Below are 18744 nucleotides of genomic sequence, written 5' to 3'. Positions count from 1 at the left end.
GGTCATGCATGCTCTGCTGGTCCCTGGTTTGTAGCACAGCAATCGTGAGAGGCAAAGCATCCATTTGTAAACCCCGAAGAGCCAAAGCTTGATCCCTGGCATGTGAACACAGGTTGGGCAGCAGACCCAGAATGGATCAGCCACTGGAGGAAAACTAAGTCTCAGGAGGAGCATCAGTGTCTAGAGTGGGGGTGCCCAGCAGTTTGGGCAAGTCTACTGGTGAAATAGAAGTTCAATGAGTATTTAACAATCCAGGAGAATATGGATTGTTAAATACTCATTGAATATTAAATATTAAAATATTATATTTGATTAATATTTGATATAAAAATATTAAAAATATTTAATATTTAAAATATTAAATATTTTATCCTGATGTCTAATCGGCCAGAGGGCTGTGATCCGCTCTAGGCACAGAGGGAAGTCAGGACACCTAAGAGAAACAGAACCACTTCTGGTGATTGTTAGAATTTTCCAATTTTCCTAATAAGCAGAATTCTGGGAAGTGTCCTCCCTTAATTCAGGGTGGACAAAAAGCATTTAGGATTTATGATCCTACCATAATATTTTTATTTGTTCCTTTTTTTCAGCACCTCTTTCTCACACAACCGTGTGTGTGTGTGTGTGTGTGTGTGTGTGTGTGTGTGTGTTTATCCTGGAGAAAATGCCTCACTCGGGGGACGCCCTAAATAAGCACTGGCCAAATGGAGAATAGCTACACAGGCAGGCAGTGCTGCCCAGCCTCCTGGGTTAATAACTCACCCTGGATGATTCTTCTCTTTCACATTTTAAAAATGGTGAAAGCAGAGACTGCAGACACCCCTCCCTCCACCAGCCTTCTCCCTCTGCCTTTAATCTCCGCTGCTCCTTTTCCTTACTCCACACCAGCTGACTGTCCAGCTAGTCCTCCAATATCCCAGGTGTTTTTCTTGTTGGAAATAAGGAGGTGCCACAAGAAATCAAACACCTGCTTGAACATGGGTGGGCAAGGGCTGGGTGGTGCTGGCTCAGTGGCAGAGCACTCGCCTAGCATGTGTGAAGCACTGAGTACGATCCTCAGCACCACATTTAAAAAGAAAGTAAGTGAAAAAAAAAAGTGGGGCTGGGGTTGTGGCTCAGCAGTAGAGCACTCCTCTTGCAAGTGCGGGATCCTGGGTTCGATCATCAGCACCACATAAAAAAAATAAATAAGTGAAATAAAGGCATTGTGTCCAACTACAACTAAAAAATAAATATTTTTAAAAAGTGGGTGGGCAAAGCAAACCTTTACTTCTGGCAGAAGGGCACATTAGCAAGCGCACCTGGGCAGGCAGCCCACCTGCTTAAACCTCTACCCTAACCCAGCGCTGCCCTTCCCTCTGATTGGATGAGTTTGGGGTTACAATCTGTGCAATTGGCTAATTTTAGAATTAGGGTGGGCAAAAGGCAAAGGCTACAATTGGATCCAATGAAAGGTAAATACTATATTCTGAAAATGGACCGCCAGCTTTTCTATTTCTCACATTTGTTACCTTGGGGTCTTTGCAGAGGCGTTTATTTACCTAGAAAGCTCTCTGCACCCCCTTCCCTATCTTTAAGGTTTACTCCTTTCCTGCCAATGTAACTCTCTAGGAATTCCTTCTATGACCATCCACCAGCTAAATTTCAAACCCTCTTAACACCCACACATAGACCTCTAACCCTCCTCCTCTACTTTAGTTGTCTTCTCAAAATTTTCCACCATGTGACATACTATGTATTTTTCTTTTGCTTAGTATTCCCTCTTCTAGTAAAACGTATACTTTAGCAGAAAGGGGATTTTGTCTGTTTTGATCACAGCACTAGTAGCTGGAACGATGCCTGCCACATACATAATAGTTCCTCTCTATTTCTTGAACACAGTCATGCACCCAGCTGCAGGAGGACCGGGGTCCAGGATGCTGATTAATCTCTACGTCTAATGTGTGGTCACACAGCCTCAGGCTTACTCACTGGCCATACAGACTTCTGGCAGTAGGGCACACTAGCAAGCGCACTGGGTCCTAAAACAGAGTTTTTGTCCTGGCTCATCATCAGAATCACCCGGGGAGGTCAACATAGCCTCAGTTGCTCCTGCCCCAGCTTTCGTGATGGTGACTTCAGTGATAACAAGATTCAAAGTGACATGGGGGCCGAGGGTGGAGACTTGCTTCCTGACAAATCTTGATCTTCATTTCAGGTAGGTGCATGGCTGAAATCATCAGAAAAAGGCCTATGGGAGCCAAAGGAATCGCCTGTGTGGAACTGGGAGTGGGAGGGGGAGACTGAGGAAGTCTGGAGGGTCTCACCCAGATCAGGTAGGTCTTTGCAGCTGGACCAGAGAGCAACCCGAGCAGGCTGATGGGACAGCCATCCTACAGTGGTGACCTCCATCTGGCCTTGCCCACCAGCTCTTTCCTTCCTTGCCTGACTTGCTCAACTCTGAGGAATGTGTGGTTGGCCAAACTGGGTTTATGGGCCTGTCCCATGTTGTCTAAGAAAAAAAAAAAACAGCTCTTCCAGTACTATGAATAGAAATACAATGCAAGCCACATGAGTCGTTTAAGACTCTAGGAGAGGACAAGATGGGTGGAGAGCAGAGAAAACAAGGGACTCCAAGACGGCTGAATCGAGGTGGCCAGTACTCACTGGCTCCTCCACAAAGAACCAAAACAACAGGCTAATTGGTGCGTTTTGAGGTGAGTGATCATAGGAGAACACAGGAAATTGGCAAGAGACAAAGAATGGAGGGGCTGGGGATGTGGCTCAAGCGGTAGCGCGCTCGCCTGGCATGCGTGCGGCCCGGGTTCGATCCTCAGCACCACATACCAACAAAAGATGTTGTGTCCGCCGAGAACTAAAAAATAAATATTAAAAAATTCTCTCTCTCTCTCTCTCTCTCTCTCTCTCTCTCTCTCTCTCTCTCTCTCTCTGTCTCTCTTCCTCTATCACTCGCTCTTTAAAAAAAAATTTAAAAAAAAAGAGACAAAGAATGGAAACTTGGAAGATTTGGAGACCTGGGACAACAGAATAGGCAGAAAAACAAAATACCCCAAATCTACCAACCTGGCTTGACAGCCAGGGAAGGAGGATCTTTGCAGGGGTCAGGGTGAAAGAATCCCAGCACACCATCAGTGAGATGCTGGCAATCCTAGCTACTAGAAAGGCTCATATCCTCACAGGCTTGTAGCCCACTTAGATAGGTAAGCTGAAATCAGCACAGTGGCCTTGCTTTGGAAAAGGGTTTCAGGTCATCTCCTAGTGAACCCACAGGGTGCTGTGGCCAGGAGCCATCTTGAGATGGGAGCTATGGTCTGAATTCGAACTCGGGCTCATTCCACTGCACTGGCTCAGAAGGTAGCTTCTTGGTGCAGCAGAGTGACACTGACAGAGTCCACTAGCTGCCCTGCTCTGCAGGGGACTGGTGTTGCAAAATAGGGAGAGTGGAGGTTGGTGCCCTTGAGAACTAGAGGCTGGAGGCACTTGCCCTCTGAGACCAAGGGTGTGTCCAGCTGCTGGGAGACTCACGCCTCGGCAACGACTGAAGACAAATGCCCACACAGGTGCTGAAGCCTCTGCCTCCTGTGCCACCCTAGGAGTCTGTTGCTGACTGGGCAGGGAGGCTACAGGGTGCTCCCAAAGCTGCACCCCAAAAGGGGCATTATGAGGAGGCCGACAGTCATCCCATGGCTTCAGACATCTTCCTGCCAATGGGTGCACACAGCCAAAGAGAACCCCAGGAGGATCTTTGCCCCACGTTGGCAGAAGTCTTACTCTCAGGTGGGCACTGCCACTGAAACAGGAGAGAGATGAACACCAAGGTCCCTGCTGCTGGCCCACCTACCCCGTTTCTGCCACAGTCCTGCCCCCCCACTCACCTACTCTCACCTCACACTGCTGTCAGGACTGGGTGTGAGTGCCACAAAACCAAACGGTTACTGTGATTCTAGCCTCTTCTGTGTAGCATCTGGACAATATCACTGACTAGTCAAGGACTAGTGCTTCAGACCCTCACCACCACTGGGGTAGCCAGTGCCAGAGACCCTTCCTAACATCAACAGTGCCTGTGGACACCCTCGTTACCCCAGGAATCTCCAGTCGCATTACAGGAGTAGCCACCCAGTGAGCACCTCACACACACTGCCATTTGTACCCTACCTGCCTGAACTGCTATAGCGCACCCATTCTTGTATAGACCACACAGCGAGTCTCTCTGACGACTTCAACATGTTGTGCACTATGGGCAAAGTCAAGAATCAAAGCCAAATAATCAACAGGGAGAATACACTATGGTGCCCAGATACAATCAAAGTCAACATTGCACAACAAACCAACACCCAAGGACACATCTGCAGGCAAAACTGCTTACTAAGAAGGCCATCTCATAAAAGTTATTGATATATTTGATCTACTTGATCTGATAAATCAGATATACCTGATCTTAATGCAGGAGCACAAGGAATATGAAAACAACAAGGTAAAATGACACCTCCGACGAAAACAATAGTTCTCTAGCAACAGTTACCAAAGAAATTGAAATGGCTGGAATACCTGATAAAGAATTGAAAAGGGCCAGGCATGGTGGTGCATGCCTGTAATCCCAGCAGTTTGGGAGGCTGAGGCAGGAGGATTGTGAGTTCAACGCCAGCCTCAGCAATTTAGTGAGGTACTTAGCAACTCTGAGACTCTGTCTCTAAATAAAATATATATTTAAAAAAAAAAGGTTGAGGATGTGGCTCAGTGGTTAAGCACCCCTGGGTTCAATCCTCAGTACCCCCCCCCCAAAAAAAAGAATTGAAAAGAGTGATTATTTTCAAAAGTTCAGTGAGATCCAAGAGAATACATAAACAGTTCATTGAAACCAGGAAGATGATGTAGCACTTGAGTGAGAAATTCAACAGAGAGATCTAAAACAGAAACAAACAAAAATCTTGGAAATAACAAGTCTAATAAGTAAAATAAAAAATATATTTGAAGACTTTGACAAGAATCTGACCTTAAAGGCTAGGTTTTTATTTATTTTTATTTATTTATTTTTTAATATCACAGTCAGACCAAAAAAAAAAGAAAGAAAGAAAGAAAGAAAGAAAGAAAGAAAGAAAGAATGAAGAGAACATTTGAGACCTTTGGGACACCATCGATTAAACAAACAGTCACTTTTTCAGAATACCAAAAAGCAATGACAAAAAAAGTTAAGAATGTAGAAAACCCATCAGAAAAAATAATAGCAGCAAAATTCCCTAACCTTGAGAAAGATAGGGATATCCATGCACAGAAAGCTAATAGGATCACAAATAGACATAACCAAAAACACATTTACCACAGGATATTATAGTCAAATTCTCAAAAATGTAAGACAAAGAAAAAATTTTAAAATCTGCAAGAGAAAAGTTCCATGTCACATTTAAAGGCATCCCAGTTAGACTAAGCAGATTTCTCAGTAGAAACCCCACAGGTCAGGAAGAAAAGGAATGTCATGGCACATCCTGAAAGAAAATAATCACCAACCAAGGTTTCCACATCCAGCAAGGTTATCCTTCAGAAATGAAGAAAACATAAAGGCTTTCCAAGATAAGCCCCAAGTGGGAAAATACATGAGACATTGAAGGAAGTCATACATGCAGAAGTGAAAAAAAAAATCATGGAAGTCTAAATCCCACTAGAAAATACACAAAAAGATAAAAACAACCCAATATGAATGTGGTAAACCATCCAACCCCCAACATGAACAAGAGAGGAAGAACAAAGAATATTCAAAACAATAGAAGAAATTCAACAAAATGACAGGAATGAGTCTTGACCTATCAATGATAACCCGGATGTAGAGACTAAATTCTCCACCTGAAAGATACAGACTGACTGAATGAATTAAAAAACAATTAAAAAAAACCCAACCAAACAAAAAATAACATGCTGTCTATAAGAAATTCACTTCACCAGTAAATACATACACAAACTAAAAATAAAAGGAGGGAAATGACAAAACCTAGAGTGTGCAGGATTTACATCTGGAAAAATGAACTTTAAAATAAACATGAGAGCTGGGTGTGGTGCTGCACGTCTATAATCCCAGGGGCGTTGGAGGCTGCACCCTCAAAGGGTGGATCAAAAGTTCAAAGCCAGCCTCAGCAAAAGCAAGGCACTAAGCAACTCAGTGAGACCTTGTCTCTAAATAAAATATAAAATAGGGCTAGAGATGTGGTTCAGTGGTCGAGTGCCCCTGAGTTCAATCCCAGGTACCACCACCGCCCCCCCCCCCGCAAAATAAAAAAGAACAAGAAGGTAACTATATAATGTCCAAGGGATCAATTCAACAAGAAGATACAATAATTATAAAATCGATATGCAGGCAATGTTTTATTAAAGAAACAATATTAGACCTAAAAGGAGAAATAGACTCTAATACTTTAGTAGTAGGGGACTCCAACACCCTACTTCATCAGGGAACAGATTATACAGACAAAAAAAATCAATAGAGAAACACAAGGGTTAAATTATGCTATAGCCCAAAGGGACTTAACAGATGTATAGAGAACATTCCATCCAACAGATGATGAATGTTTTCATCAGCACATGGAACTCTTTCCAGAATAGACCATATAATAAGCTGCAAAATTTAAAGATACATTAGGCCAATAAATTTTAAAAAATTGAAATCATACCTTGTATGTTTTCTGATTATGATAAAACACAACTAGCAGTCAACAGCAAAAGAAATTTTAGAAATAATACCAATTCAGGAAGTCTGAAAAACACAATTCTGAATGAACAGTGGGTCCCTGAGGAAATCAGAAGGAAAGTTAGAAACGTGTTTAAACAAATGAAAATGGCAACACAACATACCCAAACCTACATCTTAAAGATACATCTCTAGGACTTCAAAAAACAAGAACAAGCCAAATTCAAAACTGGTTGGAGGAAAAAATAACAAACTTTTGAGCAGAAATAAGTAAGGACTATAGTTAGAAAATAAAGTAAAATTATCTATTGCCACATAACAAAAATTGTCCACTAGTGTAACTAAGGGAAAAAGAATGAATTTCATCCTTTTTCTTTTTTTTTGGTAACAGGGAGTAAACTCAGGGGCACTGAACCACTAAACCACACCCCCAGCCCTATTTTCTATTTTATTTAGAGATAAGCTCTCTGAGTTGCTTAGTGCCTTGCTTTTGCTGAGGCTGGCTTTGAACTTGTGATCCTCCTGCCTCAGCCTCCTGAGCCACTGGGATTACAGGCCACCATTCCTGGCAAATTTTATCTTTTATGATATTGTCTGGTGAGGAAAAAATAATAATAACTACAGTCCATCTACTATATTAAAGAAAACAAAACAAAACTCAGCTGGACAAGAATCACTGAGCACATCTTGTTTACCAAAGATCCTGTGGTATAGGCATTCCTCCGGATCACTGGAGGAAAACTAGTATTTGTTCTTGGTGATGAAGATTTCTGGCTGGAACAAGACGTTGGCTCCAACACATAGAAACTCAAGTGTATGAACTCAGTATCTTAAGATTCCACTGGACTTACAAGCCACAGTCCTCCTGGCTCAGTGGGAATTAATAATGACTTTGTCATGGAAATGGAGAAAACATTTTAATAAAAGTCAAAAGTGTAATCATTATTCTTTCCAGATCCACCTTCTGGAAAATGGCTTTTAATGAGGTTTTTGGCTTCAGGGGAAATTATCCTCAAAAGCCTTTCTTGCTGCATTTCTTTCAGTTTGGGTCACCCTAACTCCTGTCTAGGTCTCCAAGATGCTAACCAAATGTTCTGTTATTAATGGTCTAAATTTGAAATAAGACTGGAGGGGTGGTCCACCCATCCCATAAAGGTAATACCCCTGCAGAAGAGCAAGTTCCCTTTACACGAACTTCCTGCTTGGCATGGCTTCAGTTCTCAGGCTGGGTCAACCTGGATCTCTCCTCCTGGGAAGTCTACCTTCCTTTGGTTGAGGCTAGAGTTTGAATTCTAAATTCATTTGAAAGGCCGCCCCTTTGAAATTAAAAGTCCCAAACTTCCTCAAGCTGAGAATGGAAACTGAAAACCTACCTGCAGGCTCAAGGAAGCTGAAACTGTCTGATATAGTCTCTGGTTTGCACAGCCTAGCTAGATCTACATGTGTTTATTTCCTAACTTTTATTTCTATAAATTTTAACTACTTGCACTGGACCTATGGAGAAAAACAGTCTAGCTATTTCTCCCCAGTTTGATCAAACTGTATTAAGTTCATTTTTCCTTTTTATATCATTGGCTTATTTGTTCTGTGGACAGGTGACTGGATCCAGCCAGCCTGGGATCCAGGTAGGTTCCCTAGCTTGACTGACAGTAAGTAACACAGTTGAAACTTTTCAGCAAGAATTCTAATTCCATAGGAGTAAGTAACTTGACCAGCAAATCCACAATATATTGTGATCTTCATGAGCTAAGGCAATGATTTTCTTTGTTCTCTTTTTAACCTTTCTTTTGCTGTCCAAGTTTGAGACAGCTCTCAGAAGAGAAGAGACAATATTTGCAGAGGCTTTAAGCATTTTGCCAGATGTGAAGCAGGAATGCGAGGGGATTGAAATATTTCCTTCCTTTATTCAGTGGTATCTTTGCCGGCTCACGACAGATGAATTTCTTATTTCTAGCTAAACAACACTAAACTAAGTGGAATTCAGAGCACATGAGATTAACTTTAGTGCACTAAGGAAGACCTGGATCCTAGGCATTTTGATAAACCCTTGCTGAGGCTTGCGGGGATGGGCTGGGGGCGGGGGGGATACAGGAATGACCAAATCCCTATTGTCCTTGGACTTGTCCTCAGGAGTTAATTCATCCTGTTGACAACTCCCTTAATCTAATAACCCTACCCATCCGTACTAGATAGGACAGGATTTTCCACAATCATATAACCTTGGGAAAATACTTGGGCTCTCCCTAGAAAACAAAGCAAAAACATGTTCAAATTTCTCTTCTAAGATCCTGTGTCACTGTAGAAGCTTGAATACAGTATGCAAGCCATTTAAACTGAAGATCCAGGAAGTGAGACGCAGAAAAAGACAACAGGTGGCATTTCTGCACATTTCAGAACTCCAATCCCAGCCTCAAATGGCTGAGAAGTTGGCATTATTGAAAACATTTCAAAGTCAGAGAAGACCAGTGTGGAGAGCAGGCTGGGCCGGGCCCTGAGTTACTCCATTTATAAAGCATCAGTTTGCCCTGGGTTGCTCTATTTTGAGTGCAAGTGCTAAAGCAGAATGCCCTGGTAACCTGTATGGGCAAATAGATAACCACCAGATGTTGGACACACAGAACACATCAGAAAGAATAACCCCCAGCTGCACAGCACAATCATAAGGCTCAAACTGAGAAATCAATCATGCTAATAAAAAAAAAAAAAATGGTCACTTGTGAACTTACCAAATTAACTCAGAAGCCCATGGATGCATGGGCATATCAAACCAGATCAGAGAAACCAGGCTGGTGAGATGATCAAACACAACAAACCACTATATGATGTAACTCTTCACCTAAACGACATAAAAGGAGAAAGACCGGGGTGCGGGGGCACACATGGAGTCATTGTGCCATCAGGCCATCATCTTCTCAGACCAGGAGGCCAGGAGGCCAATAGGAGATCAGCACTAGACTTTGTCCCCAGGGGATTCAGCTCAACTCCATCTCTCTGCCGCATGCAGCCCACTTTGAAACTGCCTGCCATCCAGACCCTCACTTCGCCTTGAACTGCTCTGTACCTTACCTTGAACAGCTGCCCTCCCTGAAAAACTACACACCTTGAACTAGTTTCATGCCTTCAGATTTTCCCACTAGGTTGTAGCTTATCTGGCCACCAGCAGTGACTCCTTTGCATTTGTATCAACTCAAAATCTTTGCTTGCAGTTCTGTCTCTTTTAAACTCTGTGGCCACTGTGAACCCTCTCTTAGCTGTTCTCTAACCTGTGCATCCTTGTGTAAAATGTGTTGTGTGATTTGAATGTTACGGATATTAGTAATCAAGATTGGAATGGAATAAAAGAACCTGCGGTTGCTAGGATCCTGATACCAAGCAAACCATGAGTTTTCAAAGAATTAAAGCCAATGGAAGTGAGGTAGCTTGTGGGTTTATTGCTATTCAATAAATTCTGACATTGAGGAGAAACACAAATATGTCTGGTCTATGTTAATGGCATAGCTCAGGCATGACAACTGTCCTGGGCAGGAATTTATGTTGTTCAAAACTAGCCCACACAGGCCTGCCTCAGACCCAACCCATGACTCTTAATGTCAACTGATAAAGGTTACTGTTTCCTGTTAGAATTCAGTTGGTATTGTGTGAATTTGGAGTATACATATTTTTTAACCACAAAGAACTGATTTATACAAGCACAGTTTAACTAATTCACCAAATATTTAGTTGAGTTCCAGGAGAGCTAAAGGTGAACCAGGAGAACTTATACTCTTTTTTTTTTTTTTTTTTTTAGAGAGAGAGAGAGAAAATTTTAATATTTATTTTTTAGTTTTCGGGCAGACACAACATCTTTGTTGGTATGTGGTGCTGAGGATCGAACCTGGGCCGCACGCATGCCAGGCGAGCGCCCTACCACTTGAGCCACATCCCCAGCCCAGAACTTATAGTCTTCCTACAGGGGATGGTCTGTTAAACCAAGAACACTATTAATGATACCACCTGCGATGAGAATCAATCAGGGCCCAGTTCTGTTTCCCCAGATGTGAAGACTGAGCACCTCAGAAACACTGAGGCAAGCGTAGAAAGCAAGATTTATTTAAAGGACAGAATAGAGATAGACTTCTCCACAGAGAAGGGGTCCCAGAGCTGGGTGTCTGAAAAAGTGGGGGTACCCTGTCCCTTTTATACTTTCTAGAGTTCCTTTGTTCGTATGGCCTCTCCTCCCCCTATCCTACCTCTCTCCTCCCCCTACCCTGCCTAAGTGACCCAAAGGTGGACCAAAACTGGAGTGATCCAGGGTAAGAAGGGAGCAGCCCAGGAGGCACTAATTTACAACTCCTGTAACTCCCAACAGGGAGGATGGATCCCTGGAGGCAGGTTACCTTGGCAACAGGTGGAGGAGGAGGGGGAAGGTCACTGCAGATATCAGCGTTTCATTTCCTTTCCTTTCCAACCAGCCCCCATCTTCTGGATGGGACCCAATTATTTATTGCCTACGCTGACGGTCTTTTCCTCCCCCTGGGCCTCCATAAGAAGAGTCCACAATATCAGGGAGTCAAGGAAATCTTCCACACCTGAAGAAACGAGGGATATGAGTAGAGAAAAATGTTCCAAGTAGAGCCAATACATGTGAAAGTGGAGGGTTAGAAAAGTCTAGAAACCGAAAGGCTAACCATTGTTGGAATGATGGCAGAGAAAATCAAACAGACGGAAATTAAGGGCCTTTCTGAAATAGAGGGCAGCTTCCAGATAACTTGTTTTCCTGCATCCTGTGTTGATTCTCCTGAGAGTAAAGGCTGGAGGGCTGCCCCCTCTGGTCTGGGGGACTCCAAGGAAGCTGAGAGTAGAGATTGCCCCTTAATGCCACTGAAAAAAAATTCAGGACACACCAAAAACAAGGAAAGGCAAAGATTTATTAAAGGTCAGCAAGATTCTGTACACCCTTTGTCTCTCAGAGAAGATGAGTAACACATCCAGGGTTGAGCTCTCTGACAACATATATGATTTTCCTCGGAAGAAAAGCACAGGTTCCCAGGTAAGCTTTTTAAGAAATCAAGTCCCGTGTCAATCATTTGATATCTGGAGTTCAGAATATTTCTTCTTGATTAAGCAGTCTAGCCATAAAACAGTTGTGGGCACTATTTCAGTCAGCTTTTACATTGCTGTGACCAAAAGACCCAAGAAGAACAACGTAAAGGAGGAAATGCTTATTTTGGCTCATGTTTTCAGAGATTCAGTCTATAGATGGCTGACTCCATAGCTCTGGGTCCAAGGTGAGGCAGAAAATCATGGTGGAAGGGAGTGGTGGGAGAAAGCAGCTCAGGACTTGGCAATCAGGAAGCAGAGAGAGAGAACTCTGCTCATCAGGGACAAAATATATACCCCAAAGGCACTTCCCTTAGAGACTGACCTCCTCTAGTCACACACCCAGTTAATCCACATCAGCAGACTGATCCACTGATCAGGTTACAACTCTCATGATCTAATCTTTTCACCTCTGAAGTTTCTTGCATTGTCTCCCATATGAGCTTTTGGAGACACCACATATCCATTCCATAACAGGCAGATATTCAAATTTGGTGAAATTTAAGTCAGTTATGTTTTTATTCAAGTTGATCTGGTGCAAGCATACACTGAAGGTTTTGTTCCTCTAACCAAAGAGACAAGCATGACCAGTCATGCTCACAGATCCAGGTGTCCATCTAGGAAGGTCTCTCCCACCCCCACCCCTTTAGTACAGAGATGCTTTACCACTGAGAGCACAAGCTCAAGTCCCACCTACATTGGGATAAGGTCTTCTCCCCAGCGCATGGCCTTGGGACTGCAGCTCCTGGGGCAAAGCCCCAGATTCACTCACGCTTGTCCATCAGGAGTTGGGAAAAGTACCAGCTATGTCCTGCATTTCCAGGAACTCAATGGACCTAATCCCCCAGCACCACTTGCACTTAATTCGTGGGAACTAAAGAAGGTCTTCCCCTGAACTCACAGCCTTGGCACTACCACTACTGCTGCCAAGAGCCTGGCACCACCTACTTCTATCCTATGGGTCCTGGAGAAGTTTCTATCTTTGCCATGCAAATTCCATGATAGTGGCTACCATCACCCCAAACCCAGCACCATCTGCACTCACCCCACAGGAAGCAGGGAAGGTCTCCTTTCCAGTCATGGCCTTGGAACTGTAGCTGCTAATGCAAACAAACAAACTAACTAACTAACTAACCATGCATCATCACGGAACTTGTCCTTTGGGACCAGGAGGTCTCATCTGTGTCCTCCTGCTCCAGGATCATAAGTACCAAAGCCATAAGCCCTGGTGCCACCCACACTCAACCTTGTAGAATTGGGGGAGGGGGCTTTCTTTATGTTCTTTGTCTTCAGAAGCATGGGTTCCAGCTTCACAAACCCCAAATTACCTTTACATGTGACATGGATCCCTGGCTGCCACACCAGCAGCCGCCTACTGCCACGAAGCAGCAGCAGCAGTAGTGGCAGCAGAGCATGGAGCAACAGCCTGGGTTGGAGCGCAGGCAGTAAGCACCACCCGCTGCGGTGTGAAGCCCACCATGAAGGCACAGAGAACCAGCACCTAGGAAAGCCAAGGCACACAGACCTGTCATCCTTCTGTGGCCTGCCCTGGGCACGGTTAGGAGGCTTCAGAAGTCTGATCCATGAAATGCTGCAGCCCCATTTATCAAACTTAGTCTCCCAGTTTGTGACCCGCCAGGAGAAAATGGAAGTGGGGTAGACTTGAATGAAAGTTGGAACTCAAGAATTGACCAATAGCATTAGTACATTTTCAAGCCCTAATTAGCATAAAATTGGACTAAGAGCTTCCAAATCCCAATTAGCATAAGTTTGGACCAGTAACAGTGAACCAAGTGCTATATTAAGCCCTAGACTAGCACCCTCTGGGCAGAGAAAACCTGCAATTGGGTCCCCTCTTGCACTGAAAAAGTTCCATTCCTGTTCTTCAATAAATCCTACTCTTGCACTCACTCATCTGGTTTATGGATTTCATTCTTTGAATTCACAAGAACCCTGGAAGAAGAAATTGAAGATGAGATGCTGGGGTCTGCGGCAATGCAGAGGGGCATGGCCCACTATTAAGAACTGTAACACTTCTCGGCAGCCAGCAGAATCAGTGAATTGAGTTTCATCTCAAAAGTGCAGTTTCATAAGCACCAGGGGATGTAGCAAAGTTCTCCTCCAGAGCCCACGAACATGGGACTATAGTTTCTGGAGCAAAAAAATACAGTATAGCTTGCATTTGTCTCTTGGGACCTGGAGATAGAACCATCTGGGTTCCACTTCCCCAACAAAGCAACTGCCAGCACTACAAACCCTAGTACTATCTGCAATTGTCCCATGGGGCCTAAAAAAGGTCCCCGTTTGTATCTCGACACCTTGAGTTGATGGTTACTAATGCAGCAGACCTCAGCATTATCTGTGCTCATCCCATGGGGCCTGAGAAAAGTCACATCCTATCCTGTGACTGCAAAATTGTGGCTACTGGTGCCAGAGACCCGGTCACCTTCCACATTCATTCTGAGAATCCTGGGGAAAGTCTCCTTTGCATTCTGTGGCTTGGAAGCCATGGATACTGGGGCTGTACTCCTTGGTGTCACCTGTATTTGCCCCAGGACCTGGAGACAGTCCTCTCAATTTCCTGCACCATGGTGACTGTAGCAGCTCCTGCCACAAGCCCTAATACCATCAGGGCTCATCTCTGTGAAGGCTGGCAACATGCATGTTTGAAAAACCAACATTCACTGCAAATTTGTATAGCTACCTTCACAGACTATTGTGATTTAGACTACTGAGGCACTCGTAGACAGCACCAGCATCAATCAAAGCCAAAGAAATCAGAGACTAGGCTTTTGAGTACTCCTATAACCAAAGCCAAAACCCTTATCCCTATATCCCTTCTAAATGAAAAGATCCCCTGTAAATGAAAAGTTTTTTTTTTTTTTTACCAAAGTTATTCCATAAAATCGAAAGAGGCAAGTGTTCATATCAGATATCAGATGTACAGACACCAACATGATGACACCCACTTTCCTCAAGAGGTATGGAAGGAGACAAGACGCCATCAACTAATCAAATAATAATTCTCCAGAAGTAGATCTCAATTAAATAAGATCTATGAAATGCCTGAAAAAGAATTCAAAATAATGATCCCAGTGAAACTCAGAGAAATACAAAGAAATGAGGGAAACAATTCAATATAAAAGAGAAATTCACCAAAGAGATGGGTGTCATCAAAAACAACCAATCTGAAATCTTGGGGTTAAAAACTTCAACCAGTGAAATAAAGAATACATTGGAGAACTTCCACAGCAGACTAGAAAAGCAGAGGAAACAATTTCTGAACGTGGGGACTTGGGCTTGTTTGCTTGCTTGTTTTTGGTATTGGGGATTGAACGCAGGGGCACTCAGCTACATCTGCAGCCTTTTCAAAAAAATTCGAGATAGAGTCTAAGTTGCTTAGGTTCTTGCTGAAGGTGGCATTGAAATTGTGATGCTCCGTCTCAGCTACCTACCTGGCAAGGACTTTTGAATTAACCTATTTAGACAAAAAAAAAAAAAAAGAAAATTATTAAGAATAATGGAAAAAGACTATAAGACCTATGGATCACAGTTAAGCAAATAAATGTTCACATTATATAAGAAACCCAAAGGACCCCATGTAAATTCAACCAAAACAGACTTTCACCAAGGCACATTATAGTAACAAAGGTAAAAAACACAAGACAAAATGAATTCTGAGGCCAAAATGAATTCAGTGTCACATCACATATACGTGGATGTCCATTACATTTATAGCAGATTTCTCAGCAGAAACCTTACAAGCCGGAAGACAAGGGGAAAGTGCCAATCAAGAGTACTATACTCAGTAAAACTATCCTTCAGAAGTGAAGAGAAATAAAGTTTTTCCTCAGATGAGAAACCAAGGAAAATCATCACCACTAGACCAATCTTATAAAAAAATACCTGAGGGAATCCTATACTAGAAACAAAAGAATGACAGCCACCGTTGTGAAAATGCACAAATGTACAAAACTAGGAGAACAAATATATCAACTAGAAAAAGAACCAGATCTTAACATGAGAGAAAGCTACCAGATTACAAGAATAAACACTGAGATGAAAAGGAACAGAGTATATAGGAAACAAGCAGACTACAATTTAAAAAAAATGACAGGAGGAGTGTATACCAAAAATAACAGCCATGAATGTAAATGGAGTAAATCCATAAATCAAAATACAGTCAGGCTGAATGGATATAAAAAATCAAGACCCAACAACATGCTATCTATAAGAAACTCAACTTGATAAAAATACACCTAGACTAAAAGTGAACAGTTGGAAAAAGATATATCATACAAATCAAAACCAGAAATGGGCAAGAGTAGTGATACTCATATATGATAAAGCAAACATTAAATTAAAAAAAGACAGTAAATAGAGACAAATAAGATTATTTATATATTGATAAAAGGAGCAATTCAGTAAGAACACAAAACAATTGTAATATATGCACCTAACAACAGGCCATCCAAATGTCTACAGTAAATACTGTTAGATCTAAAGGGAGAGATAGACTCCATAACAATAATAGTTGTTATTATCAACATCCCCCTTTCCTCAATGGACAGATCATCCAAATCAACAAAATCAACAAAAACACATCTGAATGAACCATAGTACATAGTACAGAGCAAATAGACCTAACAGACCTTTACAAAACATTTCATCCAACAGCAGAAGGATACTGTCTTTTAATGAGCACATGGGACATTCTTCAGGGTAGATCAAATGTTAGGCCACAAACTAAGTCTCAATACATTAAAAAAATTGAAATCATACCATACATCTATCATTTCAGACCACAATAGAATGAAACTATAAATCAACAAGAAGAATGAATATTATATAAGTACATGAACCTGGAATAATATGTTCCTAAATGACCGATTGGTAATTGAAAAAATTATAAGAGAAATAAAAAAAATTCTAGAAATAAATAAAAATGACAGCACAACATATCAAAATCTGTGGGATAAAAACAAAAACAGTACTGAGAGGGAGGTTTATAGCAAAAAATGCATGATTTAAAAAAAAAAACAGAAAGATCTCAATTAAACAAACTAACAATTATCTCAAGGACTCAGAAAAGTAAGAATAAATCAAACCCAAAATGAGTAGAAGGGAAGGAAAAATAGGATCAGAGGAGAAATAAATAAAACTGAAACAAACAAATAAAAACAACAACATAAAAGATAAATAAAACAAAGTCAGTCTTTCAAAAGGATAAGCAAATTGACAAAGCTTTAATTAGTCTAACAAGAAAAAGAGAGAAGTCCTATATAAGTTAGAGATGGAAAAGGAGACATTACACTTGGTATCATAAAAGTACAGCGATTCATTAGAGACTATTGTAAGCAACTACATGATAAAAAAATATAAAACCTAGAAGAAATGAACACATATTCCTGAACACATATAATCAACCAAAATTGAATCAAGAAGAAATAGAGGGTTGGGGCTGTAGCTCTGTGGCAGAGCACTTGCCTAGCATGTGTGAGGCACTGAGTTCCATCCTTAGCAATACATAAAAAATAAACAAATAAAGGCATGCTGTCCATCAACAACTACAAAAAAAGAAAAAAAATTTAAAAAAGAAGAAATAGAAATCTAAAAAGACCAATAAATGATAATGAACTCCCATTAAAAAAAAAGAAAAAAAAAGTCCAGGACCTGATGGCTTTACTCTTGAATTCTACAAAACATCTCAAAAAAGAACTAATTACATATTTATTAGATATTTTTGGAACCAGGGATTGAACTCAGGGGCATTTGACCACTGAGCCACATCCCCAGCCTTATTTTGTATTCTATTTAGAGACAGGGTCTCACTGAGTTGCTTAGGGCCTCGCTAAATTGCTGAGGCAGGGTTTGAACTCATGATCTTCCAGCCTCAGGCCTCCTGAGCCACTGGGATTAGAGGCTCGTGCTGCTACACCTGGCTCCCATTCTTTTTAAACAATTTTTAAAAAAATCAAGATGGCAGAGCTCTATCAAACTCATTTAATGGGGCCAGCATTACCTTGATATCAAAACTAGACATTTAAAAAAGAAAACTACATACTCATATCCCCCAATGAACATAGATGCAAAAATTCTCAATAAAATACTAGCGATGGAGCATACCTGTAATCCAGGAGGGTGAGGTAGGAGGATTGAGAGTTCAAAGCCAGCCTTAGCAATGGTGAGGTGCTAAGCAACTCAGTGAGACTCTGTCCTTAAATAAAATACAAAATAAAGCTGGGGATGTGGTTCAGTGGTCCAGTGGCCCTGAGTTCAATCCCTGGTACAAAAAAAAAAAAAAAAAAAAAAAAAAAACCTAGCAAACTGAATTTAACATCATCATCAAGTGGGATGTATCCCAAGGATACAAGAATGGTTCAATGCATGCAAATCAATAAATGTGATACAGAAAAAACATGTTATCATCTGGATAGAGAAAAATTCTCAACAAACTAGGTGTAGAAGGAACATACCTCAATCTCATAAGGGCTATATATGGAAAACCCACAGTTGATGGGGAAAAGATGAAAGTACTTTCTCTAAACTCAGGAACAAGACACTTCTTTAATACAGTACTGGAAGTCCTAGCAAGGGCAATTAGACAAGGGATGCAGAGGAGAGGGGAGTGGAGGGGAGTGGGGGAAGGGAGGGAAGGGAAGAAGTTAATTATCCATGTTCATACCATGATTTTTATTTATTTATTTGGTGTAGATGGACACAACACAATGCCTTTATTATTATTATTTTTTTTTTTAGAGAGAGAGAGAATTTTTTTAATATTTATTTTTTAGTTTTAGGTGGACACAACATCTTTATTTTATTTGTATGTGGTGCTGAGGATCGAACCCAGCGCCCCGCGCATGCCAGGGGAGCGGGCTACCACTTGAGCCACATCCCCAGCCCCAATGCCTTTATTTTTATGTGGTGCTGAGGATGGAACCCAGGTCCCGCCGGTGCGAAGCAAGTGCTCTACCGCTGAGCCACAA

Source organism: Spermophilus citellus, assembly GCF_964194105.1.
Source record: "Spermophilus citellus genome assembly, chromosome: 7".
Lineage (NCBI taxonomy): Eukaryota > Metazoa > Chordata > Mammalia > Rodentia > Sciuridae > Spermophilus > Spermophilus citellus.
This window is presented reverse-complemented; position numbering follows the sequence as displayed.